The sequence below is a fragment of the Zonotrichia leucophrys genome, chromosome 2 (assembly GCF_028769735.1).
Source record: "Zonotrichia leucophrys gambelii isolate GWCS_2022_RI chromosome 2, RI_Zleu_2.0, whole genome shotgun sequence".
NCBI classification, from domain to species: domain Eukaryota; kingdom Metazoa; phylum Chordata; class Aves; order Passeriformes; family Passerellidae; genus Zonotrichia; species Zonotrichia leucophrys.
This window is the reverse complement of record NC_088171.1, coordinates 88772381-88799982: the sequence shown is the minus strand read 5'-3', so window position 1 is coordinate 88799982 and position 27602 is coordinate 88772381. Positions and strand designations below refer to the sequence as shown.

Here is a 27602-nt window from a genome sequence, read left to right as displayed (position 1 = left end):
TGAGAGCATTAGTCTGCCTTCTAGCAAGGGTTAACTAGATCAATACTGCAGGTTTCTGCCAGCATGGGCTATGGAGGGACAGGAGTATGCAGCTCCTGGGTGCTAAAGCTCTGCCAATGCAACCTTCCAGGCCAATATATGGCCAGAGCCACATACCAACCAGAAGGAGTTCACTGTGCTTACTGTGTACAAGCTATAATGTGTTCACTTGATATTCAAAGCTGTAAACACAGCAGGTGCCCTTAGTTTCACTGTGACTGGAAGTATACAGAACTAGGTCTTATCCTTGTAATATTACCTTGAACTCTGCAAGGTGAGCAGCCATTTACATCTTTAGTAGATTAAAAGCGCTGGCTTAATTTGAGTTTGTTTTTCAAATAAATTTAATTTTGAGGATTCTGTGTCCTTTTTGTTCTTGGTATGTAAAAAGCTAATCCACTTATTTTCGTACACATCCCTGCTTTAAGGGGCTTTATTTTGACACAAAAGTGTTGCACATTTTTTGTGACAAGAGTTACAATTTATCATATATTGGCACCAAAGAAGATTAATCCAAAACCTTGCAATTCTGGAGAAGTTAAAGGATCACTGTGAACAATGGATCTAGATCAACCACTGCTTGTCAGCAGTTACACAAACAACATGTTTTTGTCCTGTTCGTAAATTGTAAAGAAAATGAACTTTTTCCAAGTGTGTTTGCCATTCTCTGGCACACTGGGTTTGATTTATCTAGCTCCAGGTTTATCCTGAACTGTTCACAGTGAGTAACAAACTGACTGGACAACATACAGCATCTGGCCTTCAAAGATGGCTGTGTGTGCACCCAACTTGATGGTTTATCCCATCATACGGCAATCTGGCTTGAATTAACATTACAAAACAGTATCAATCAGTTCAATACAACCTGGTTTATATGTACCTGAGGCACTGAGAGATCAAAATAAAAAATTTCTAATTTAACAGTTTGTTTAGAAGTTGCTGGTTTCAAACTGTGGCTTCATGCATAATGTAATTACCTTACTAAACACTGATAACTCTTTAAATGTGGCCATGAAGCTGAATTAAAATTTCCATAGCCACAGAATAAAAAATAATTTCAAATTAATCAAACATTCCCCCTATAAATATATACATTCATTCTCTCTCTATAATATATATATATATATATATATATATATATATATATATATTTAAAAACTGTAAGTGACCCTGAGCCACTTCCAGCTCAGACTCCCAATCTCCTGGTGCCAGACCAGGCAAGTCCACGTGCACAACATCCTTATCTCCTGTACACATGCTATTACTTTCACATCCTCAGCAGACCCCTTCCATAACCTGACAGACAACAAGGAATATTTCATTACAAGAAACTGCTTTGTTTCTGTATACTATTTGGGAAGTGATAGATAATGTTTTTTTTTCTGACAATTCCCCTTTCTCTTTCATTAGAAAACTGCTAAAAAGGTGCTGTCACATCAGAACAGTGGCACTGCACACCTTCACCCTGCAAAAATGAAAGCAGAGATATAGAAACATGTCATGTGATGACAAATGTAGTTTTAAGAAGTCTTCACACTTTTTTCCTTCTTTTTCCGCTTCTTTCATGCAATCCTCCATCCCCTCAGTCATGCTGATGCAACCATACACTATACAAACAAACTGTACTAAAAAACTGTACTGAAGTGAGAAAAGAAGATTAGAAAACCAAACCAAAACATAAACACAAAGTCTGAGTCTGGTTTGTAGGACAACCCTACAATTAATCATCCAGCACACTAGTCACTCACAGTGGAAGTGGGTGAAAAACAGTGCAAAAATGGTGCCTTATTAAAATAGATTTGCTGGCTGAGAAAACACTGGTGTAACTGCACTTGTCTATACAGATTGGATGGTAGTGAAGAATCAGATGGTACATTTTTTCCCTAGTCATTTGGCCCATTTCTAGCTGGCCAGGGTTAAAATTTTCTGCTGTTTTCATGTGACCACACAACAGCTTGCTATCTGTTTGTAATTCCTTGCTGGTTCTCAATCATGCTGACCCCCTCCATGAATGGGGAAGGACATTCTGGAGCTGAATGTCTCAGCAATGTGCCATGACCTGCCTTTCTGCTGGCAAAGCAAGGAGTGGTCATTTCTTACCACTGCCACCTTCATCACTCTTAGAGCGACAGTGATCACCATTAACCCAATTGGAAAGATCCATCAAATCACAAGGCTAAATTAACCTGCAGATTTTCTTCAGCAATTCACACATCAAAACATAGGTGTGATCTCTTTTCTTTTAAAAAGAGCAGTATACATTGTTTTCCAGTAAGCTGTGACAGCTAAATGAACAATATGGGCTGAAAAGTGAAGAAAAGAAAAACATATTTACAGTGCCTTCTTATATATTAATTACAGCTCTCTAAGAAAATGAAAGCTTTATTGCAAACACATTTTGATTACTGAATGAAAATATTCTTTCACATTTCAAAAATGTTTCAAGATCCCCAGGAAGAAGACAAAGTGTAAACCTTACTGTTAAAATTACCACCTGCTCATCCTTAGAGAAATGGTACACAAAATGCTTATAGTGAATTTTAATGCAGTAGAAATGCCAACACTATTTCTCCAAGACAACTTTTTTTCCCTATTTTAGAAAAGCACTTGGACCCAGATGTTACCAGGTGAAATTCAGCAGCAGATGTCCTATCAAAGGCATGCCAAGTAACTTGAATTTATTTTAGTGATCTGCTGGCACTCCAGTGTAAATGGCTCAGTGTTATTAACTGAATTCTCCTGGCTCACCAGGAATGGATTTAAACCCGTTTTTGTCCTGCAGAAAGAACCACACAAGAGTAATCTGATTAGTTTAGACGCTCCTGGAATGAATAAAGATGATACTTACATTGAAGTTTGTGGCAAGGAACAAGTACCAGCAGCAGGTTTCCTGCTTTTCCCAAAGACGCAAAAGCAAACTTTACCACCCTGTTTCTATGCCAGTATCCCAGCACGTCTTTGCACAGCCATCTTATTCCGACAATTTTGCTAATGTGATTTTTAGAAATGGGTTGAAATCAAGACCTGAACTGGGAATGTCAAACTCGGAAATGTTGCTTCTTCCTAACTCTGCTGACAATTAGAAGTATTTCCACCAAAGCCCAACAGAAAGATTTAAGCTTCAAACCCGGGCCTTAACTTTATTTCTGTTTTTATTCTCCATCAAACAATATAATTACCAGGATTATATTTTAATAATTTTCAGTGCCTTTCCCATTGCAAATAAGGCTCTGCAAAATGTTTGTTAGTTCCTCACTAAGCGTTGCGAGATCAGGAACGGAGCGTTACTATGGCCAGTTGGAGAGCACATGCCAGTGACCACAAAACCACAAAGATTGGAGCAGCTAAGGATTGCATGCTCCTAACATCTCACAGTGGTCCTGCTGTCCTCAGCAGCCCTCTGATCCAGCCTCATGGCCCACATCCTGCCCACTCAAACAAAACCTGCATTGACACTTGTTTCTGGCTCGTGGCTCCAAACTTTCCCGTGCTGCCTTCGGCAGGCACGGTAGCCTGGTGGCCTTCTGCCAACACTACCTCTGGACCAACATGAATTTTTCCACATCTTCAAACCTGGACAGACACTGCCTCTCCCTGCACAACAAACCAGAGAATGATCATTATCCACCGCTGGCTTGCACCCTCCAGACTTGGGACAACAAAACATCCAAAGCTCAGCCTGTCCCCCAGCTGCCCCCCAACCCTGCTTGCTGCTGTCACAGTGTTGGGAACCTTGGGGACCAGAGCAGTCTGGCTTGCCCATGGCCAGTAGCCAAGAGGGATAGACAAGCCTGGCTGCACTTGTCCCTTCTCACACTGCTCAGAGTCAGTTCCTGATCCCAGTGCTATCCTTCTCCCTGCCACCCTGGGGCAGTGCCAGCAGCACAGTCTCCTGCCTCCAGTTCATCTGATTTACACACAAGACTGTCATTTCCTTTCCTGAAGCCATCCTTGCTCTTCATCACACCATTTGCAATTCCTAGATTAACTTCTCTGACAACATCCTCATTCATTAGACCAAACTAATTCATGTCCTGAACACTGCTCATCTCATGCTCAAAGGGAATGCTGGTCCTCTGGAAAAACGGCTGCAATGATGTAATTTGGGACTGTAACACAATATGTATGAATAATAAGGCAAATCAGAGGCACAGAAGAAGCCACACATCTGGCTTTTCCTAACTTCTAAGAGCTTGTTTCTGCCACTTAAAAGTTCTTTTCATGTTGGTTTTCAGGGCAATGCTACATACTCGTTGTTAAGCACTGACAGTGGGTTAATGCCACAGTGAAAACAGATATAAAGAGAGCCTCTGTCTTGAGAAATATCCTTTCAAGCAAAAATAGATGCAGAAAGAAAAGAGACTGAACCCTGTGGTCTCAAAAAACCTCATGATCACCTCCCACGACCAGCAAAGTGAAATCTACAGGCATCACAACCCTGAACCACTACTAGGGGACACACAAGAATTCCTTCATCTGGAAATAAAGCTAAACACAACTTAAGTCTATATTGTTACCAATCAAGTGTGGCAGCTCTTGCAGCATAGATATTAAATCCCTAGTGTTCAACCAGCCTTCATTCATAAACACAGTCTGGATTACTTTGGTTTTCTTTCGGAGCAAAAACTTGCACTGTAAGCCTCCTCAGTATGGAGGCTATGCCCTAGCATTTACTTCATTAAGCTTCATAATTCTAATCAATAGCACATCCGCTTTTGTTCTGCTTTACAATTACCACCACATAACATCACACACCAAGAGTTTTTAAAATGAGAGTCAGAGCTGCATGAAAAAGACCAATGCAAAAAAAAAAAAAAAAGCAGCACTACCTTTGGTTCTTCCCTCTTCTTCCTTGCAAGCCCTGCAACTGCTATGCTCACTGTTTCCCCTTCTAATAAGTGCAATTTAAATATGCTGAGAATTTTAGGCACTCAAAAAATTCACAGATATGTTTGAGCTTCTCAATATAAAGGGTCACTCTATGCTAAATTAAAAAGGACTGAATAATCATTTATTTTGAACAAAGACTCTTTTTGTTTTCTGAAGTTGTTGCTATGCACATTCATGTGAGAATATAACTTGATCACAGGAAACAAGAAAGCTTTGTAGTTTGCATTTTTTTGGGCTTACAACCACAGTCCTGTTCAGAGTGGTCACAAAGACATCACTTGATTTTTCACCAATATTAGTAATGAAACAATCTTTTCTTGCTAATGTTTAGAGCTGCACAATTAATATACAGCTGCAATACAAGTGACATGTCTTTATGGGTCTGGAAGCCTGTTTTTTGTACAGTGTTTCTTGGTGTTTCAGATGCCAAGTGGTACCAGCCATAGGCAGTGGGTGATGGTTTACACATCGTGCAGCTGTGCCCCTTCACAGCCAGTTCAGAGTGCAAGCCACATCCCAGACCTGCCCAGGCTGTCCCCAGCAGCCTTTTACTTTTGCATTTTGGACACAGCATGATGTCCTCCATAGCATAAGGCAAGGCTGCCTCACAGAAACCATGCTCTCAGGGCAGATTTGTGCTATGAGTGATACAGCTGGGGGCAGAGAAGACCTACTCCAACCCTGGGAGACATCGCAGTGTGCTGCTGCCATGCTGCGCAGTTGTGAGCGCGCACCAGCAGCCAAAAGAGCTCTCTGGCCTCAGACCAGACCTGGGACAACCCTGGGCATTTCAGCAGCACAGGGTGTCTTCATCTGCAGTCATGTAGGTTTAAGTACTCACTTATAAACAGGCCTTCAGCTAAGGAAAGTTAGTTTACAAAGTGTACTTTGCTTAAGAAAAAATGAAACAGAGACATGAATACATAGAGTCACTCGAGAAGCTGAGGCAAAGTCCCCCATACATTTTTTGCTGTTGAGGGGTTTTTAGTAAGACACCAAAACCTGGGAACAGTATTATGTGTTCTTTGACCAAAATGAACCACCATCTTCATTAATGCTAGAATCAAAGAAAAACAGCTATCACTGCCTTTACCAAGTTACTGCTGGGCAAACATGGGGATCTGAGGCTGGAGAGGCAGGAAGAATTCCTCAATCCTCTTCCCAAAGAATCTGTGCTAAGAATCTGCTTTAAGATTCCCAGGATGTGAAGGTATTGTCTTGTTCTCTACTGGAACATGAGCATATATGATGTGAGGCACCAAAGTGGCTCAGTAGCACAGGAACAGCAAGCAATGCAAATAATTTCATAAAGCAGCACATGCAGAGAGAGTCTTTTTGCCATATCACAATATCAATGACTCTATGGAAGAAGCACTTTTCATCTTTCACTGATCTATAATTCACTTTTTGTCACCCTGCATTATCATACAGTTTAAGACTAAAAAGCAAAATTCATCCATCAGTTACCCTCATCTGACAACAGGTTGTGGTAATATTGCTTTTTACATGTAAGAAAATAGGGTATCAATAAAAAACTTGGAAAGGACTGCATATCTGAAGGACTAGATGTGTTTTCTGGCATTGTTAATACTAATTTTCACTGAGTGTATGTATTTAGTGACGTTGTCTATCAGATGCCAGAATGCACCTAATTTGCTCACAGTATTTCTGTAAAACCTTGAGAACATGCAGACCACAACAACCTTTGTTGGGTCAGTGGCAAAGTAGTGTCCACTCAGTTAAACCTGAAGTACAATTCCAAGTGTGTCACAGAGTGTGTGTCAGGGGAGCATGTGCACATGAGTTTGCTTGTGCATGTACAAGAGAGGTTTAACATGATGCCTTTACTCTATGGAGACTCTCTTTTCTTCCTATTTCTTCTGCTCAGACTAAAACATGGATAAAATTTCCACTAAATAAAACTGCTTTGTTCACTTCCAAGCTTTGTAACAAGTAGAAATAATGTCAGAAAAATTGAGGAACCTATTCCGTAACATTTGGAAGCTTGAATTAAAACCAGCACCAGTATTTTCTGCCCCTCAAGCCCCCTGTTTCCAGGACAACAGGGAACTAGACTAATGTATAAAGTCAAATTCTCAGGATGTAAAAAACAACAACAAGGCTCTTGGTTGCCTGATTTTTTGGCTGTTCAGTTTGGTTCTGCTCTGTTAAGCTAGGATGAAATCACAGCAAACACTACACTAACTCTTCTGTTAATCAACAGCCTGCTTCCCAACTGCACTTTTCATTCCCACAAAAAGTGCTGCATTTCCACAAAGTATCACTTGTAGTAAGGCATTCAAACATGCTAATCGCAGCTTTGCCTCCCAGGGAGATATATGAGCTTACTCTGAATTAGTTAAAGGCTTCTGAGTTGATTTCCTTTTGTTGCTGTTATTACAACTTTGAAAAAGTAGAATTTGTTTTACTTTTGCCAACTTGCACAAATACAGCTCAAAAACAGCGATGACACTCCGATACACTTTACCAAGTTACACATAACCCAGTTAGGTTAACAATGTCACAAAAATGCAGAGAGGAGGGGGCAGGGAAGAAAATTTCTTCAGAAGTCTGTTTTTTTCCACATTTAGGCTTGTGTGCATTGGCTACGATGGGAATGGGATACAGAAGTGACAGTGGACTGTGCAAAGCAGATGTGATTGTAAATTGCAACGTATGCAAATCCTCCAGTATAGCCTCCTATAAACCATTTTTTGAAATGATCCTCACTTGTATTTTTATTGAGTATTTCAGGCTTTATTCCTCTGCTTCATTTTTATTCTGCTGCTGGGTAGTTATTCAAAGATTGAAAAGTTCAGTCACAAGACAACAGGATTCAGCACTTGGTTATTGCAAATTCCTGTTTACTGCAAACACTGACGTAAGTGAATAAAGAATCTGGGTCAAAAAAGCACAACAGAGGATGCTACCTGTCTTTTACTGAATAGCAGGCAGCTGGGAAATTGGCAAGCTTTAGCATAAAACCAGTGTGAAACTGCTTCAATGAGATGAATTTTTTTTTTTTATAAAGATATTTTAAATGTTCAGTCAAAGTAAGGAAAGTTCGTGTTTCCTATTGAATTAAGATTTCACTTTCCAATAGAGCTAAGCATCTGTGGCTTGTATTTTTGTATCCACAGAGAAGTGAAATTCATCTTGCTAGGAACAGCAGCACTGATTGTGTTGCTAAACAAATTAGCAGGGGACTGGACCTGCAGGTCTGGGAAGAAGCACTCTTCAGAACAGCTGTCCACTGCTACACAGAGAAGGAGCGAGAAAAGATGCTGTGGAGAACACACTATTAGGATACTGCCTGGGAAGAGATGCCCCAGGGACATTGCTGCTACACTGATAACGTATGATAATCTGCTTGGAAGATTCTAGGGTAATATTATAACAAGAATAAAATTGATGATGCAATTTTTGACCATATGTAAGTGGTGGGAGATTGTACAATATTAAGAAAAAGACATAAACCAGGCCACTGCATGAAAAGAATCTCTGGAGTGCATGAGGAGTAAGTTAACAAGGCAAGGAGAAAAGAACACAAAGGAAGAAGAGAGCCCCAAACCAATTTACAATGAGTCACAGTTCTCCAAAATAACACATCAACCTAAAAATATATCCAGATGCCATCCAAACAGTATGGCACTCTCTGAACCAGGTCTTGAAAAGAAAACATTGTCTCCTGAAACAATGTTGGATAAGCCTTTTTTCAATGAAATATGGCATAAATACCTTTAAAACCAATTTCAACAGATGAACAGACGTGATGATATGATGTTTCCTGTTGAAGGTGTTGCCCTCTTTGAAAATGTCACACATCAAGAGCGGAGAGCTCTTCAGAAGTTCACACCAACAGAGCACATTATGCATTGTTAATCTGCTAGTCGTATTTGTACACAAATTTGGTCAAACAAAGCCAGCACAATTGTTTTTTACATTTCTTTCCTGAAAATACATATCCAAATTACATATACAAAGCCTTTACTACCTCAGTCTCACCAGATATTGTTTTCACTGGGACTAATAAAAGTCTAGAGTAAATTAATTTGTCTTATTGGTATTACTGCATAGGGATGGGAAAGGCAGATTAGGCTCCAATTTACAGTACTAAAAATAGTCAAATACACTTGCTGTAGGCATTTTAAAAATAGAATCTCATTTTAAAAGAAAAGAAATATATTTTAAGAGTTCCTCTAAATCCACACCTTCTTGCAAATTTAGATTTCAAAAACATGGATTAAACCCCCAAGACTGCTCCAGTGGAAAGCACCAGGAACTCAGCTGTAAGAATAAATGGTAGCCACATCAATGGTAATGGAAATCGTAGGTAAATTAATTGCCTACAAACATGCCTTTATTGTAAAAAAAGAAGTCAGGATAAGATTGATTTGTTACAATGTAGATGTTAGGTGTTACAGAGTCCATTAGTGAAATAAAAAGTAAGAGTAAATCCATCACTGTCAATTAAGATGCATTAAATGTAAGATTGCTTCTGGCGTTCTTACACATGTAAAGACATTTACCTTTAGGCTACTGTTAGTCAGCCTCTGTGTGTGAGCATCAAGCCTGCCATCACAACGCTCAAATAAGATACACACTTTAATCAGCTGTTTTTCTCATTTAAAGATGAACTGCTAAGCAAAAAGCTATGTCCCTATTGCTGCTTTAGGATGTATTAAAGAACTCAGCAGCAGGACTGAGCATTTTTGCTTAAACATTGTGTGCTAATGTCTTTTGTCCTGCTTTCTTCTCTGGTCCCTTCCCCAGCGAGCAGCTCTCAGCAATGAATCATCTTGATTCGTAGAAGTTTTATTGTCTGCTCCTTTTCAGAGGCACATGCTGTTTCATCTTGTTCTAGATCTAGGTGTTTCCACCACCTCCAAAAAAAAAAAAGGGCAATAGGTTTTGGGAACTCGCAGAAAGCCTGGATGCCTGTCAGCTCCCACTCCCACACCTCAAAGAGGGGCTGTGTCAGCCCAGGCTGCCGCACTTGGGGGAGGTGCCCTCCCTGCCAGCTCGGATGGAGTGTGGGACAGCCAGCGTGAAGAGGGACCCTGACCTGCTGCTGGCTTTGACACACTTCTGAAATTCCCTAAAACTCGTCTGGATGACTCTGGGCCGTCATTGTGAATCCCAGGCCTATTGCTTAACCAACAGTGACAGACAGACTGTTCCCACTGCATGATTACACAGATACAGGAGCAGAAAGTAAAGAACAAGAACCCACTTTTCTTGTCAGAAAACAGGCCCATTATCAGTACTAGCCCTGCTATTAGAGGCATCACCAAGCCTACATAGGGAAAACAACCAACACTGGGAGAAAAAGATGTATTTCTCTAAATGCCACCCTCCTGTCCTCTCCCATTCCAGCCCACCAGCTTTGAAGAGGGCAAGATACAGCTCTTTGCGAATTCACGGGGCACACTTTCAGCCATCTCAAAGAATGAATGGGATGGCAGAAATAAAAGAATTGTAACATTTTGTTCTATACACTGAACCTCAAAGGTCTTGATCTCAAAATGTCACTGGTCAGAGATGTCCAAATAAATATGCTTCAGAAGAATTTTAACCTTTAATAAAAAGGTACAAGTACTTTCTAAGGATATATGTCTTCAGCACTAATATAATATATATAAACAAAAACAAACCCAGCACCACAGATGGTCTTTAATGACACTTAATTTACATTACAAAAGCTGAATTGGATGTTTATGGACCTGGCAAAGGATTGAAAAAGACTGCTTTACCTTCAAACTGCTACTAAAAAAAGCCTCCATTTCCATAGATGTGTCCCAATGCACTACCTTTTCAGTAATGAGCGCTGAAAGATCTAATCAGAGACAGGTGCCTACAGAAACACAAATCCACATCCAGTGGCTCTTTCAGACAGCAAAATTCACCTCAGTAATTTCCCTTTTTGCAGAGAGCAAGCCAACTTTAACTCCCTCTTGAATTTTTAAACTAGGGTTTAAACGAGACTTGGGAGAGGTATTGTTGTTATGTTGACCACCTGCCTGAATGCTTAACTTAGGTATGAAGTAGATCATGCAGCACACATGTCAACAAGCCTTGTGATCAGTGGTGTCAAAGGCTGACAATACATCTAATAATAACCAGCACAGGCACCTCTCTATTCAGCACTCATTGCTAGGAGTCAATTATCCACCATCTATTCAAGGGCCTTTTGAAGTCCTTCTTGTGTTACTTGAAAATGAAATTACACCAGGTCAGGTCAGTTGAAATGGCTGAATTTCTTGTTGGCTAAGGTCCACATCTCCGTTTTTCTTTTTTGGCTGTATGTCAGTGCTAGCTGCAAACTTCTAGTAAAGATGCAGTATTGTATTCAATTAATTAATTATTGATTAAAAATAAGTTTTTAATACAAGCTAGCATTCAGAGCTCAGAACTCCTTGGGATCAGTCAGTTTTATTTAGCTTTGGCAGTGATTCTACCTAGAATTTCTCCAAGCCCAAATTTTTAAGGGCAACTGCTCCTTGAGTGCCCTGTTACAGCCCCTGTTTTCAGACTACTGAGGTCTGCACAAACCTCAGTGAGATGGGAAATTCAGAACCCTAACATCTGAGCTCCAGAACAGGGAGCACCGAGTGAGCTGCCTCAGAAGTGCTTTCACCTGGCCGTCATCCAGCTTCCTTCTAATCTTTTCAGTTTCAGCATCCTCCTTCTGCTATAAACTCCACGTTATTCCTCTGCTTTTCTCTTCTTACCCATTGAGATTAGGTGGCTTTTCTTTTCAGCTACCTATAAGCTGATCTGACATCAGAAATTCACACTCCACATGGAAAATCATCACAATTATAAGCTTTAATATTTCTTTGATGAAGAAAACAATCCTGAGAGATGAACTGCTTTGTTAGGACATGTAACTGGAAATATCTTTATGTAAGTAATCATTCCATAAGGAGTGAAGAAAGATTTCAACTCAATAAAGAAACAATGGTGATATTCTACCAATGAGCACAGAGGTATGTGCCCAATCCATACATGTTGAAGAAAACATGATGTCAGAAAAGGGCAGGATAGCCAGCTGAAGGAAATCTGCTGCAATTTTACTGTGTCACTGATCTAGGTGATCTAAGGTGACCACTGCTCAATGTCCCCTCCTGTAGGCACGGCTAACAGACACTTCAAGGGATGGAGAAATCTCTGGGGGACACATACTAGGAGGTAAGTTAGGGTAAAGATAGAGATGTTACAACAAAGGTCCAGAAAGAGAAATGCTCAGAAATCTCAAAGCCTCTCCATGACATCAAGTGATGTCTTGCTCTGCCTCCTGGTCAAGGCCATTTTGCTCTGACCAACAGACAAGCAGTTATTTCAACACCTTTGAAATGAAGTAATAAATTTTGGGTCAGTCATCTCTTTTCCATTCCTTCCAGACTGGAAGGATCAAAATATCAATGATAAAATTTAAAAGTATTTTATGTCCTCTTCCATTGTCCCCCAAGAAAGTTTAAGACTGAGTCTTAGATGGGTGGATGATGGTTCAGTTAAAAATACATTTGTATTGAAAAACAAAGCACAACCTACATTTACAGTAAGAAAAGTTACTCCACAAAGCTGTGAGAAAGTGAAACAGCAAGACCTCATTGGGGAGCTCATTTAGAGAAAGCACAGCAGGATGTGTAGCCACAGTAAAATAATATTCAAAAAATCTGACCTAGATAACAGTATTTCTTAGTGACTAGAATTCATTAAAAATAACAGATTAAAAATGCACTGCACAGGATTCTTTGAAGCCTGAGTGTCACACTCAGATTAAATAACTGAACTTATGTAAAAATGAAAGCAACTTTATTTTTTTCCCTTAACAGAAAAATAACAACAAAGAAAGCTGTGAGTTCTGCTATGAAGAAGAAGTTAATAATAAGTCAGAATACGAAAAAGAGCTCTGACTTTGTAAGGTTTTATATAAGTGAACACTGTCTTTGGCTATGAGTGAAGGTGACAAGCTCACAGATCTAAGTGCTGTGGGATACCAAATACAAAAGCAGAACTCAGCTAAGTCTCAAAGTTTCCATACTGTAAACCTAAAGTATTTCCACATCATTTTAGTGAAAAAATACGATGATTAAGTTATGCTGTCTCAGGGTAGCAGTGTATCAGAATGTGCTAGGAAACATCCTTTGCTACTTCCCTGCTTCTCCCTGAGTGCTACAGTAAAAATCCTTAGAAAAGGAATCTTGGGTGTGTCTCCTCACAGGGAAGAAAGGAAAATCAAGCCCTTTACTCCTTGAGAAAGCTTCTAAGTTGTGCTGAATAAAGCCCCAGGTTACTCCTCCATTTCAGCTTCTGGACTCAAAGTTAAGCATGTGCTTAAGCACTATACTAATGCCAAAATGCCTTTCTACATCAAGCCTATATTAACCTTGCAAGTAGAGATGGTTTATTTTAAATGCTTTACTTTTGTATAGACATGAATAGGATGAGATTCATGGACTTACAGATTATTTTTTTCTGTAAAAATAACATGATGCATCACAAAATACCTTGTACTGTAAATACAAAACTTTAGATCCCTGCAGAAGGTCCTCTGGAAATCTGAAAGATACTCTCCCAAACCAACAAAAACAATAATCAGATCTCTAGTTCACAATTTGCTAAAAAAAGGGGAAGAATTACAGAACAAAAATGTGCCTTCATGCTTACCACATTTGACAAGTTTGACAGTTTCTTAAAGATTACTTCAGAAGCACCTTTGAATTGTACAACTCCTTTACAGCTGCATGGTTAGTCATTTGTCATATGAGAGTCCTTACTTTTGCCCCGAATCAGTTACAGGAACAAAACTAAGAAATTATCTCTTAGAAAACACTAAAACAATGTAGGTAAATGAGTGTGCTCCATATTTGTTGTTGTTTATTTACTACTTATAGTTAGTATTAGCTTTCTAATTAACCATCAAGGTTTTCTTAACAAATGCATTAAAGGAGCTCAATAAGAAGACGACTACAGTTACCAGCTAACAGAGGGCTCCTTCATTCCCTGAAGATAGCAAAGCACTGGTCAACCATGCTGCAGGAAAGGAATGGTTCACTGCAACTTCTCCATTCGGGACTTTAAGCTCTCTGCAAAGCAATTCCTACTGGATTTAACAGTGGTGACTGAAGAGGTCGCCGGTCCTCCCATCCTATTCCCATACCACTTCGCTGCCACAGTTAAATCTGATAAGTTAGTGACTCCAAGTTCCCCGCCGCCTCAGCTTACAGCTGCTTCAATACCAAATAAAACCTGAAGGTGAATCACACTGCCCTCAAGCTGGGAGCTGCAGTGGCTGGGGAGCAGGCACACTGCTTTTTGCTATTTTTACCTCAAGGATAAGAAATTCCAACAGAGGCAGGGCAAACTAGATGGCAGTAACTTCTTAAGCTGCCTCAGTCTGAATCAATGGAGCTCTTCAATCACAGTCCACAGAGCAAAACCCAGCCTAGTTCCCCATCTGCTCCATGTAAGTCACCTACAATAGGATTTGCTAAAGTATATTGGGATTTGCTTTCTTTTGTTGGCCAAATCACTGACAAATCTCTTGAATTAAACTTTTTATAACTCAATTTCACCAAGCAGATGAAACTTCTTGGACAGACAGTACTGCTCAGTAAAGCAGCAACGTGGACGGCTTTGGATCTTAGGCAAATTTGCAGAACCATCAGAATGAAATCTGACTGAAAGAACTTTGTGTGCACTTTGTAACTGCACTCTTGCATTTTAGAGCTGCTATTTTGAGCCCTCACAAACTGTCATCTTGTAGGGCCAGTAATCTAGAGAAAAACTTGGTATTTTGGAATGAGCGCTCTTCCACCTGGCATTTATGCAGATTGTTTCAAAAGTCCTAACACAATTGGCACCTGTTCAAATGTCTCTAGTGACAGCTATTCCCTGGCAGTCATCTGCAAAATCTCCCTAGCATTTTCATTCTTACCATCCAGAACCATACATTATTTCACTGTGTTCAGACTTTAGGTCTACATATTAGGTAAAATTGCTACAAGGTCCTCCAGTTGCTTCGGAAATCTCTGGCAGCAGCCTTTTGCTGGATGCTGATTTACTGTGTTTGGTATCTGGCATTTCCGCATAGTTTCCATCATCTGGAAGTTCAAAACATGGTTAACAGGCTGGATGGCTAACACAGGCTATGCTGCTTTCCTAATGTCAGAGTGCACGCTGCCTTCATCCCCCTGCCCAAGAGCGGAAAGGTAACGTTGCTCCCAGTTTTTACCTGATTTCTTTCTACTCCAGAAGCTTTGAAAAAAAAAACTCTTCCAAACCATTTTCCTGTTTTACTGCTCATTCAGAATCACGACGCCTTTTTCCTAGACGGGTGTTTCTTCTGGAGGTAACTGATGGATGTTTCTCCACTGTATAGTACAGAAAAAATTATTCCTCCCTTCCTGATGTTCCAAATAGCTGATTTGGGCTCTACATTAACCTTTGCAGCTAAAACTGTCTAAACTATTTAATGCTTAATAAGGAAGTTTCTTCTTTCATGCATGAATGTGAGGTTTCTGCTTTTAGACTCTACAGAAAAGAGCACAGCTTGCCATTCCTTTATAATTATTTACTTCATTTCACTTGAGGCACTTCTGTGAGGAACACTTCAGTATGACTTAGGATCTTCAAAGCTAATTTACAGGTGAAACTGACAAGAGCACTAAAAGATGGACAACTCCAATATGCCATGACACTCCAAGTAAATGGAATTATATTAGGTAAGGAGAGTGCCATTTCAGCTCTGGAGCAGGAGCTTGCTCTTTGGGAAAGTGTATCTGATTTCTAACACACGAGGGGAAACTCAGGAGCAACGTGAGGACACAGAGGAGATGATTGGTTTTATAGAATGTACCTAAAAAACTGAAGCAGCCTCTAAGTCTCCTCTCCCCAACCCTCAGCCTGCCCTGACCGCTAGGATGTAATTCAGGGGGAAAACAAACAAACCAAAACTATGACTCTCACCCGCACCTTTTGTTTTTCCAAAGATTTTGTTCTGGTCCTAACAAACAGCTAGTTTTCACATGAAGGTCAGCAAACAGATAGCCAAACATCATCTGCATTTCCTTGAATTCTCCTTTGTTTTTTCCGTTGGGAAATACAGGAAAGTCTGTCCTTACAAAGACTTCCCAAAATCTGTACTTAGGCTGTGACTAGGTGATTCTTCGGATCATGCAAGCCCCAAATTCAGTAAAGCAGTTCAATTTATATTTTCAATTTATATTTTCAATTTATATTTTCAATTTATATTTTTACTGCTGAGCTAAAAACTCACCTATATGTATGAGTCTCATTGAAACCAGATGGATTTAAACACATACTTTTACACAAGAGAGACAGACTTAAGCATTATGTTTAACAGCTCTTTGGAGATGGGACTTAAGCAAGTCAAGGCAAGTAACATATTAAATCCATAAGTACTGCTCTCCGCTGCTGTGATAGCACAATAATTAAGATGTGGCTGCAGAAGTGGCAAATCATACTCTGTACCCCACAAAAAATATAAGTTAATGTAATTGAGGTACTTCAGACATATTGTTGGTTGCATCATGCTCCCAACCCTGTCTTTCGGGATTATTTTGTCTGATTTACTTCACCAGGAACAGATGAGTCCCAATTTCCACATGAAGAATTGCTCCCGTAATTAGGAGAGAACAGATTTTCAAGTTCAGATAAGGTAAAATTAATGTGCCAAAATGCAGGTAACTCACCTGAGGATGAGCCCCCTCAGACTACTGTCATAAATCATCATTACTTCAGTCCCTACTCCAGACACTGGAAGAGGCTGTCGTTTAAGCCATTGTCTGAAACACAATTTTGGTGACTGTAAAATCTCATCTGATCCACAGGCATAAATCCAAATTAGCCACAGTGACTGACAATTGTATTGTTCTCAAAATCCTTTATATTGAAAAAGTTTATGTACGTAGAATTTACCATCAGAAATACTATCTTTAAAAAAAAATAAAATCTCATTGCAGATGGAGACAAGTAAATGACTTTCGAATTATTTTAGAAAAGCTCTTTTGCATTTACTAAAGCAATGAGTTTTAATATCCACACCTCAGGCTTGAAAGCCCAGAAATACTTCTTTAGCAAGGTAGAGTAGCAAGTGGAGATCAAGTAATAAACACATTTATAACCTAATTCTGTGATGATCATCACCTGATGATCTCCACATACATGTATATACATACACAGATTTTTAACTTTATAATGTGTGTACTTTAAGAGGACATTAAAAATACATACATGAATTATTCATAACAATATTAAAATGGAACCAATATTAAAATTGAATGCAATTGAATGTGAATCAAATTAATGGAGTTTCCAATTATACAAATCTTAGTACTTCTTCAAAAAAAAGTAGCAAGAAGGAATTACCATTTCCTTTTAATCGTATGATTTAAATTAAAAATATACTGAAATATACCTTAATCAAAACACAAAAAAGCACCAGTTTAACTGGTAAAATATAAAATATTTTCTTTTATAAAAATACTGGTCTCTGTTTTGCTTGTGGTAGTGCTCCTCAGACTTATTACTGCAATTCTCTTGCAGTTTGGTTAAATGTCAATGCTCCAATTACTTTAATAGTCAAACTGTGTGCTATTTTCACCACAGAGTCATTCAGGCTTGTCATGTTTGACAAATCCAGTAATTGAGATGAACTCTTGGAGAATACTGACATGTAACCAGTCATTTCCTACAGCAGAACATTGACCTCTGCAGCACAAATCACAGAGGATTTATTCAGCAGCTTGAAAAAACAAACAGGCTTGTTAAGTTTAAGATCATAATTTCATACATCTCCATTCATTTCCTTGTTTATTCACTTTCTGTTCCATTGGGGTGGGAATTAAAACATTAGGGGCACTTTCAATAAGCACAAAAAAAGGACTACATCAAATATTCTGAAAAACTATTGTGAATTAAAAGTGGCCCAGTAGATTATTAGAGGCTGAGTGCGCTGTCAGTCTCAAATCCCCCCTCAGTGCTTTCTTCTGTGCTCCCTGCCCCCAAGCAGCTGCACCCCACCCCAGCTTCAGCTCATTAACAGTAGAAAGTATTATACTAATTACATAAAGTATTTATCAACAGTCATCATTTCAGTCGTTCCAGTACATTAACCCTTGCTGGGGCCCTTTTTATTTTTACTGTACCTCCTTGATGGGGTTCTGCAGCTGGTGTGTAACAATGCACTGAAACCTCAGGCTCTCCTGATTCCCCTTGGATTCACTGAGCCAAGTACAAGGAGTGCAAAACCTACCAAGTGTGAGCTTGCTGGGCGGGCAGGTCCTTGGGTGATGCCTCTGAGACAACCATCAGTGTTTGACAGGTCTGAACAGCCACAAGCCCATCACGTTTGTATTGAAAAACAAGTATTTTGCACTGACAGCTTGTTGCAAAGGTAAAATGCAACAAAGGTTTGCGATGAGGATGCAACCCAGCTCAAATGGAATTCTGAAGCTTCCCTGTGATCCACATCAACTGGAGACCTGGTACTATTTTTGGTATGAAAGACACTACAGACCTTAGAATTCAGAATTCAGCCCTTCTTTGGATGAAGCACTAACATTTCATATCATGAAATTAACTCTCCCTCAAAGCAATTTCACCCCAAAAAGAATGAACAGTGATCAAAAGCAAACAAAGGATAGAAATATAAGAAGATAAAGTAATTGACACAGACAACACCAGCTTCCAAGAAATTACCTTTGCAGCTGCCAAAATCAAGCATGCGTTTGAATGCTTCTGACTGCCCTCATCAGAGACAGTGGCTGGTCTACCAAACAGCCATTACCAAACCAGGCTTGTAAGAAACCTTGCTTCATGTCCCCTCTCCCAAAGACTTTTTGCTTGATCTTTGTCAAATGAATTCATTTATCTATTTTACAAGCTGATAGATTGTTGTTCCCTGGAGTCTTTGAAAGAAATGTATTAACTATCACAGGTCACTTCGCTTCTGCAGGGGATAAAGACCTCTTACATACTAAAGACAGCATGTCCATATAATTTTTCTAATACATTCTAATTCACAAGCAAGTGTATGGCAACCACCAAGATGAAAGGACATCAGAAAACATCTGAGAAGGCAGAACTAAGAGGAAAAAAAAAAACTTTGTAAGAAAAAAAAGCTAGAAATTACTTATGCAAAATTCTATTTTCAGTAAAGTGTTCAAAATCCCAATAAAAGGGGAAAGGGAAAACTAAGCAGTTCTACTCTGACTAAATGACTACATTTATTTCCATACTGATTCTTTCCAGTATAATTTTTTCCATTAGGTGTGCAGTGCCCACCTGAGAGACAGAAACCAGGAACCTACTACTTGGAGTACCTGGTGGTGTACAAAGCCTTGGAGCTGGGGAGCAACAACAATGCTCCCCCTCAATGCTGAGGTGATGTAATGCACATCAAAGGAATGCAGTTAACTGTCCCTTCAGCTGGGAACTGCAGATTCCAGCCTTTTCCACAGGAATGCACAAGATCTTCATGGAGGATGGTGGTTAGTCACTCACACATCACGCACCCAAACAGAAATCAGCCTGTGGTACAGGGCACAGCTGAGTGAAGCAATTCAGTGCATTTGCCTTGAGGAGTCTGACTCAGAGAGCAGTAGAAGGATTCACTCTCAGTACCAGTCCTTTCCAGTCTCACAGTCCTCGCCATCTCTGCTCGTCACGCACACTGTGTCCATCTTTACCCAAAAGTGCATTAGCTGAGATCATGAATGAACTTTGTCTCTTCGCGTGACACAATTCCAGCTGAGCCTTCTAACAAGGAACAATCGGCACCAAGAAGGTCACAGGGAGGACCAGGTGCTCTCCCAAGGTACTGCAGGCTGGATAGCAGCATTCCCGGAAGGCACCACAGTCTCTTGCACCATCTGCATGCGACTGCAGCTGCCCAAGGGGTTCCCCTAAGCGCCAAAGCACCACAGAGTCCCAATCCACAGAGCACCTGTGGGCACCACCACAGTGCAGAGAGGACAACTCCTTGAGTTTAGCTACGAGCACTTATGGATAATGTGCATTAGGAGGCAGGAGGTTGCTACTCCCCAAGGCAGTGCCCCAAAGAAGAACAGCACATGTGCAACACAGTGGTCAGAATCCTGCCCTCCACTCCACCATACAAAAGCTCTCCACCCACCTTACCAACTGAGGGAAAACAGATTGTGTCCCACTGCCAGTGTGTGCTGGGAATTTATGTACTTTTAGATTTATTTACTTCCCTCTTCCCCATCCACCTGCGGGTACATGACCACATTACATCACTGTTCTGGACAACCTCACACCCCATGCTCCTGAGCTGATGAAGATTTTCCTTCCAGACACACCAGCCCAGCTACTCATTCACCACCTCCAGCAACAGTGGGACTCTGGCAGATATCATTTGCCTTTCTGTCAGTGTAGAAAAAAGCAGCATGCCAACTGAGCACACCAAAGATTGGAAGTCTGCATTAGGCTGCAGGCAGAGCTTGAGATGTTGGTTATTGTATGTGAAGTTATGAACAGGCATCAGACAACTGCTCAGCCCAGCTTAGGGAATTGGGGAAAAAGGTATTCTCCTTTCACTAGATGCAGTAAATCCAAATCTCATCCCCCTTCTTTCTCCACTAACTTTGAGTCATGTCTAATGCATTCAAGTGACCGTCCCTCTTCCTGTACCTTTTTGCCATAGCTACAGAGTAGATTTGCAATGTTGTACAAAAAAACCCTAGGATAGCAATTCCCAGGCTTTTCATGAGGGCAACAAACTGTAGACCACAACAGGGAGCAAATTTTTCCAACAAACTGGAACATGATGACCTTCAGGGCATGATTAAGGAAAGATGATCCTTCTGACAGAAGGGCTGCACTAGATGCCCTTTTGGGGTGCCCTGTAGCACTCTTTCCTATGACTCTGCTTGCAAAGCCCCATTTATTGGGCAGCATTTGTGGCAGAGCTTGCATTCCTGGGTATTACACTCAGTATTGCTGGCCTGTTAATTTGTTATTTACACAAGGTTATCTATCTCATCTGGTCACTAACACACAATTCAGATTATTTTCCATGACTGTTTCAAATTTTACTCACAGGTAAACAGGGGCAAAAAGCAACACTTATTAGCTGGTGGCTAATAAATCAGATATGCTTTCCAACATTTCACTTACACTGCCATACAAAGAAACCTACTGTACAGGAGATGGTTGCTAATGATTATATAAAAAACATGCTATACAAATCTCCAGGCTTACATGATTTTTTTCTGTGCATAAACATCTGCTGCCTCATCAAGTTTATATTTTCTTTTAATAATCAGTATTTCTCAAGGAACATTTTAAGGTCTCAGAGATGGTCAAAGTCAGTTTTTGCTGACTGATTCAGAATCAGCCATATCTCTTCTGACAGTATGAAAACAGATTATAACATCCTGTTTGGGTTTTTTTGAGGCAGCATCCTTCTCTGCAATCAAAGTCCCACTGAGTCAGATGTTTGCATACCTAGTCTGAAAAAAAGACTGCTCTTGCAAAAAGAGGCAACAGTGAGGGAGGAATAAAAGGGCAGAAAGAAAGCATTATCTAGGATTTAAAATTGGGAAGGCAAGTGACTCAGAGGAGCAAAAATGCATAGGAATAAATAAGGAGGGTTGTGGCTTATGCCTTCCAAAGCTGCTACATTGCAGGGTGGCCTGCATGACAGGCAGGCAGGTGTGTTTAATTTCAGAAGACTCCAGGATGGAAGGAGAAGAAAATATTACTTGCAATATATGTTTAGGGATATATTTTTAATGCTGTAACTCTCTGGGGACAAATACAGGACAGACATCTTGCTGCTGTTTGGTGGAAGAAAAAAGACTCTATTAGGAATATTTGCCCAAAGCTGTAACAATTTAAGGAAGTATCAACAGCCTTACATCAATAATTAGATCAACAAGGGGCAATGAAAGGCAAGTTTATTTACAGAGCAGAAAACAAATGTGTGTTGTGTGCTATTGATCATATTCAAATGTTTAACTACACTGTATTAAAGTGTAATTTTTTTCTCAGTTACAAAATTAACACTCATTTTCTTAAAAAAAGTGGATTTTTCAGACTATTTGAGGTTCATTCACAGGGTTTTGTTTTTTCTTTTTTTTTTTTTTGATTCACAGATAGTTGATGCTATATACTGGCTTACAAAAGTTAAAAATACTTAAACATATTTTAAGTGTAATGGTTATATCTGTAAAGCATATAATAAACTGCTGTTAATAATACCTAATGAAGGACTTATTAACACATCTGGCATCAGAAGCCAAAGAGTCTAACATTCCCTGAACAATAATATATTCCTTTAAAATCACAGTAACCATTTCAGTCTCAGAAAGAATTAGTTTTGATTAAGTTCTGAATACATTTGCTCACATTAATATAAGTGTTCTTTAATATTCCTTTTATATTTACACTGCCAGCAGCTGTACTAAGTTCTCTACAGAAGGGATGAAATGCTTGCCTTGGCAGGCGACGGTGCTCAGAGAGAAGAGTGAGAGCGAAAAGGCAGCAGGAGCACGGCACACACGTTACTGAGCACACCCGTGTGCAGCGCTGTCACACAGCGTGTTCTCCCCAAGGGCCACTCGCAGCCTCACACGCAGGAAGGTCTGCTCACACCGGGCTGCAGCCCACAAGCCACAGGAAAAGAAGGGAAGAGCCTTTAGGATTGGTCCTAACAGGATACAAAGGGCACAAAGTGGGTGATTGTCTTCTCTTGTGAGCGTGGCAAACTGAGATGAAACACCCTCATTTACCCATAACACTGCTCCCACAAACTTAGGGATGCACAGAATAATAAAAGAACATTAAGTAGTCAGGGCTTTTGGTGATACTAAATGAGATCTTTTAATCATATTTGCTTTATGTGGCTCTGGTAGCTATGATGCTTTTGGCAAAATCTTGTTTGAGTTGCTAGAGCATAATATAGAAACCCAGACTAAGATTTTTTCATTTATTCTGAGAATTCATACCATTTGGGCCATTCTAAGACAATACATCCTATGGCACTTTTTACTTTTTAGCCATAAAATTTGTGGTTATTATATAGAATTTTTAACATGTAAACATGCATAGATAATTGTAATATGCAGTCTATTATTTATAAGAACACTTGTATATAATTTATATAGTATGTAATATATTTAAGGTACATTTATACAGTATGCTGTACTATGTCATTTTTCCTTAGGACACTGCAAAACTCTTTGTACTGGCTAAACAAGAGGAAACAATAGAAGATGTTATTTATTTATTATGCATCTTGGGCTTGCTATGTAACTATTTTTTTCCTCTTTTACATCTATTTAATTAAAGTGAGAGTGTCACACAATTCTAAAAGGGGAAAACCTGAACAATGAACTGTACAAATAGGTGTACTGCACCACAACAATCTAATACCTAACCTCAATATCATAAAAGCATTTTACAGACTTTATCTGCATATTTATCTGTTCCTCTTTCAATCTGGAAAAATGGAGTAGCTGTTGAAAATAATTGTGTTATTTGTGTGTTAATTGTTCTCAAACATCTGTTGAATAACTCTTGAGAAAATATGAAATCAAAAGGGTACCTTTAATAGACGGCTTATTTTTATATCTCCCTCATATACACATTCATAAATGTATATTACATATGTCAACCCCTAAAACTAATAGGAACCTTCAAATCACTTTGAGTAAAAACTGAATTTTTATTCCTAAAGGCACAAACTTGCAGATACTGCCTACACTGAAAATGAAGCTAACATAAAAGTTTCCAAATGAGAAGAAAAAAAAGAAACAATTCTTCACACAATAAAAATAAATAATAAGGTGCAAAAACATATGCACACACACACAGACAGAGAAAACCTGTCTACAATAAGAAATTATTTAGACTAATGTTTCTGGTTGGTTTTCATCCCACCAGAACCCTATCAACAAAATTATAACCATGTATTACAGACTGCCTACTTACTGTTAACACACACTTAATCCTGCCAAGGCCAGTTCTACAGCAAACATTATCAGTGTGCAAACCACAAATGAACAAAATTACCATCTGCACACTGAAGAACAGAATTGCTAACATAATTATATCTCTTACATGTAGTAAGTACACAGTTGTTTAAAATTTGGACTTACAACCTGTTTTTCAAATAATGGCTTCAGTCTGCTTCCAAGTCACCAAGCTAATGGCTGTAATAAGTAGCTATACCTCTTAATCAGAGAATGTCACAATAAGCATAGTGCATCTATCTATCTAAGCTTTTTTGGCCACGTTATTATGGTTTATGAGCAGTTTTACCACCCATATGTTATGCTGTCATGTTCTTCTAAAAGCTGGTTATTAGGATTAAATGGAGAAAGTGAAATATGAATGTCTGTATAAATTGCAGAGATGAATGCTGCTAAAAGCAAGGTGTCCTAGGTCAGAGGAAGACATGTCATATGTTGCAGGGCATGCCACTTATTTCAGCAGGAAACCCACACAATTTGCTTGAACTCTGTCAGGCTTTCTGACTCATTGCCACAGTTTTGTTTCATATGGAAAACAACAGCTGATCCTCATTTGTTTCTACCCTAACATGTACCATGGCCCAAACACTAGAATCAATCCTTCTTTTCACCAATTTTAAAGCCAGATGCTGTAATGACTGTGTTATTCATCACATTAAGGCCACTATACCTCATGAAAAATTATTGATATCCCTTTTTGACCTTAACAATACATCAAAATTCAGAGGACTACTTTCATTAGAACAAAAAGTTCACAATGAAATCTGACATCCTTAGATGCAGGCACCTTCATGTTTGGTACAAAATACAAGAGATGCACAATGGGGTATAACCAGAAAACAAAAGAAAACCCCAAAAACCCTAAATCCACAAAGAACCTTGGCTATGCAACTGACAATGAATTATGACTTGCATAAGAACCAATACTGTAAGGCTTAATTGATAGAGGGACAATTCTCATTCTGTGACATTTTAGCAGAAAAAAACAGGCAGCAATTAGTCTGCTCTGCTCAGCACTGAGGAGGACACATTTTGGTGCATTGCACTTGCAGGAGGTGTGGAGAAACTGAAGAGAATGTATAAGAAAGCAACCATATGTAAGAGAGCTCCTGAAGGCCTCATTGAGAAGGAGAGACTGAAATGTGGGGTTTCCTTGCCTTATTAAAAGATGAGAGCTTTCCGAGAGAAAAAAGGTTTTTATAAATGAAGACAGTGCTGGTTTTCTCTGTATCTGGACCCAAAAAAAAAAAAAATCACTGATTTAACTGGAAATTAAAAAAAAAGAGGGTAAAAAAGAGGAAAAAAAGATTAATGCTGTAATTCTGATTAGTAAGAGAGCAGACCTTCCAACTAAAAGGATCACAAAACAGAGAAACAGACTACTGCATGCAATCCACTTCACTGCAGATCTTTTAAGGAAAAAATTCTGTAAGAGATAAGGTAGCCATAAATAATTAATCCTAGCAGAAGTAGATGACCTTTAGAGAGCCCTTCTAGCAGAAGCAGTGTAAGAAGCATGGTGGTCCTCAAGGCAAATGGGAAGAGATGAGCCCCTCTCCTCCTGTAGCATGGCTTTCCACCCCAGATGAAGAAGAAGGACTGGTAGAGGTTGGTGCTCCCATCCAAGGGCCTAGAGGAGCCACTCTCACAACTTCTCTACCCCCCAGTCTTGTATTTCTGAGACTGACAAGATAGGGCAGCCTAAAAGAGCTGAATGACAGAATTTCCCTTTCCCTGCACACAGCAGAGTCAAACAACGTAATTTCTTCAGAAGTCCCTCTGTCAGCACATCATCCAAAAGCCATCTGCCATTTCCTAGAGCTGCCTTCCTGCAGCCCTCCTGATCCTCCCTGCAGCCTTTGCTGTGACCCTCTGCCATGGCCTCCCAAGCCTTCTCAAATCTTTTCATGGACAACAGCTCCCTTTGGACTGTGGGGAGCAGTCTCCAGCTCCTGTAGGAACCAGGCTACACAGAGGAGCTAGGTGACCTCTTCATACCTATCCTGACAGCAAGACTGAGATCCACCCATGGTACACTATGGTGTATTGATCAGTAAAAACAAGCTAAAGCACTTCTGCGACATTTTTTGCTACATCACTAGAATGGCAATGTCATAACTGGAAGTTCGTGTACTTCTCTAGGGTGAATTCTACTCTGTTCCCAAGTTTTACAATCCTTCCTTTCAAATGTACACATCTTTAAATGTATCTGCTGCTACTGCAGGAGGAAGGATTCCTTCAAAAGAACATAAAGACTACACATTGAGAAGAGACCTATTGTTTTGTTTTCTTTTTTTTTTTTTTTTTTTTGTAGCTGCCTTTCAGATTGTGGAAAAGGCCTTTGGCCAAAACTGGTCATGTTCAGTTCCAGGGAGTTTTAATTCTGCACATGATGGGCAGCCCTGTACCAGAGGCAATGTGGCAATGTGTAGATAAACAGCATCCATACCAGTGTTCTGGTGACCTTATGTGGTGAATGAGCCCACAGCTGGCTGCTGAAGTAAGTGGGATGCCAGCTGATGAAGCGCAGCACCGGCGCTGTGCACTCGCGGTGCTGCACCTACTAATGAGCTAGGCTGCTGTGCTCTGCGGTAGCTCAAGTTTCTGTGGAGCTTTTATCTTCAGCTTCAGTGAGTTACAATAATCCAGCCTGGTAGTGCAGAACGTGTTCATCACTACCGCTAGATCGACGCCAAAGAAAAGGGAGCATAGTTTCTTGAACAGCCAGAAGCAGAATCATTAATTTCTGACTATTTCTGGCATCTTGGTATTGAAGTACCAGCTAGATTAGAATGCTGCACAGAACTCATAATGCTTTGAAAAAGGAAGGTCAAGTGCTTTCCCAGAGAAAAGGGGTCAGTGCCTGTTCTACTTCCACCAAATCACTCACACTAGAAACATTGCTATGCTGTGGCTTGGATACACCGCAAGCCAGCCACTCTTGCTGAGTAATTTAACAGGATATTGTGATCTACACGTCAAAACCAGTAGGAAGATCAAGTATGGATGTTAATATGATTTAAAAGGTACTTTGCAGTAGCAACAGCTAGAGACACAATTAGGTCCCTGTCTCTGCTAGTCAAGGAAATATAATGGAAGATTAGTATAAGTAATTACATTACACTGGTCAAAATAAAAGAGCTAAGCACTGCATTTTCTTTCATGTCTGTACTCATTTGCCTGCTTGAAGTGGCAGTTCCTTAATGCCTTAGCTGTGATAATACACTGTGGAAGCTTTATTACAGGTGTACCTTTACCATTTTGTTCACTTCTTGTGAAACAAAACTAAATAATGGCAGCACAAAATGGTACTTTGCAACATATGCTGGAACAAGCACCTCTCTGATACACAACAGCCAAACATTTTCATGGAGATGTAGGAGAGGACGAGCAATCTTCAGCACCCTGCTGGTAGCTAAGTACCTCCTTGTAGTGACGTGACAGCCTAAAATGCTCAATATAAACCATCTTGGCTGTTGGGAAAAAAAAATCCCATCCCAGAAAATTAATCCTTAAAGCGGTAAACCCCCCACATTTTCCAATTTTCAGTGTTCCGCTGAAACAGCCTGCCTTGTTAGTGTGTACTAAAGCAAATAGAGGTTTAGCATTAGCCAGAGGTAGCTGCTGGCTTTTCATCCCAACTGGAGG

The 27602-nt window shown here is 39.8% G+C and overlaps 1 protein-coding gene across 24 annotated transcripts in view; it reads right to left on the bottom strand.

Annotated features, from left to right (window-relative positions):
- The window catches only part of LOC135444249 (poly(rC)-binding protein 3-like), a 497164-nt gene that overhangs the window by 81250 nt on the left and 388312 nt on the right, over positions 1 to 27602 (bottom strand). For 3 of the 24 annotated variants that reach the window (XM_064705618.1, XM_064705614.1, XM_064705620.1), the window contains one exon: positions 16650 to 16742. The exons of the other annotated variants lie outside the window; for them this stretch is intronic. The gene's annotated coding sequence lies outside the window, so the exon portion shown is untranslated. The remainder of the gene's footprint in view (positions 1 to 16649; positions 16743 to 27602) is intronic. 24 annotated transcript variants of the gene reach the window in all.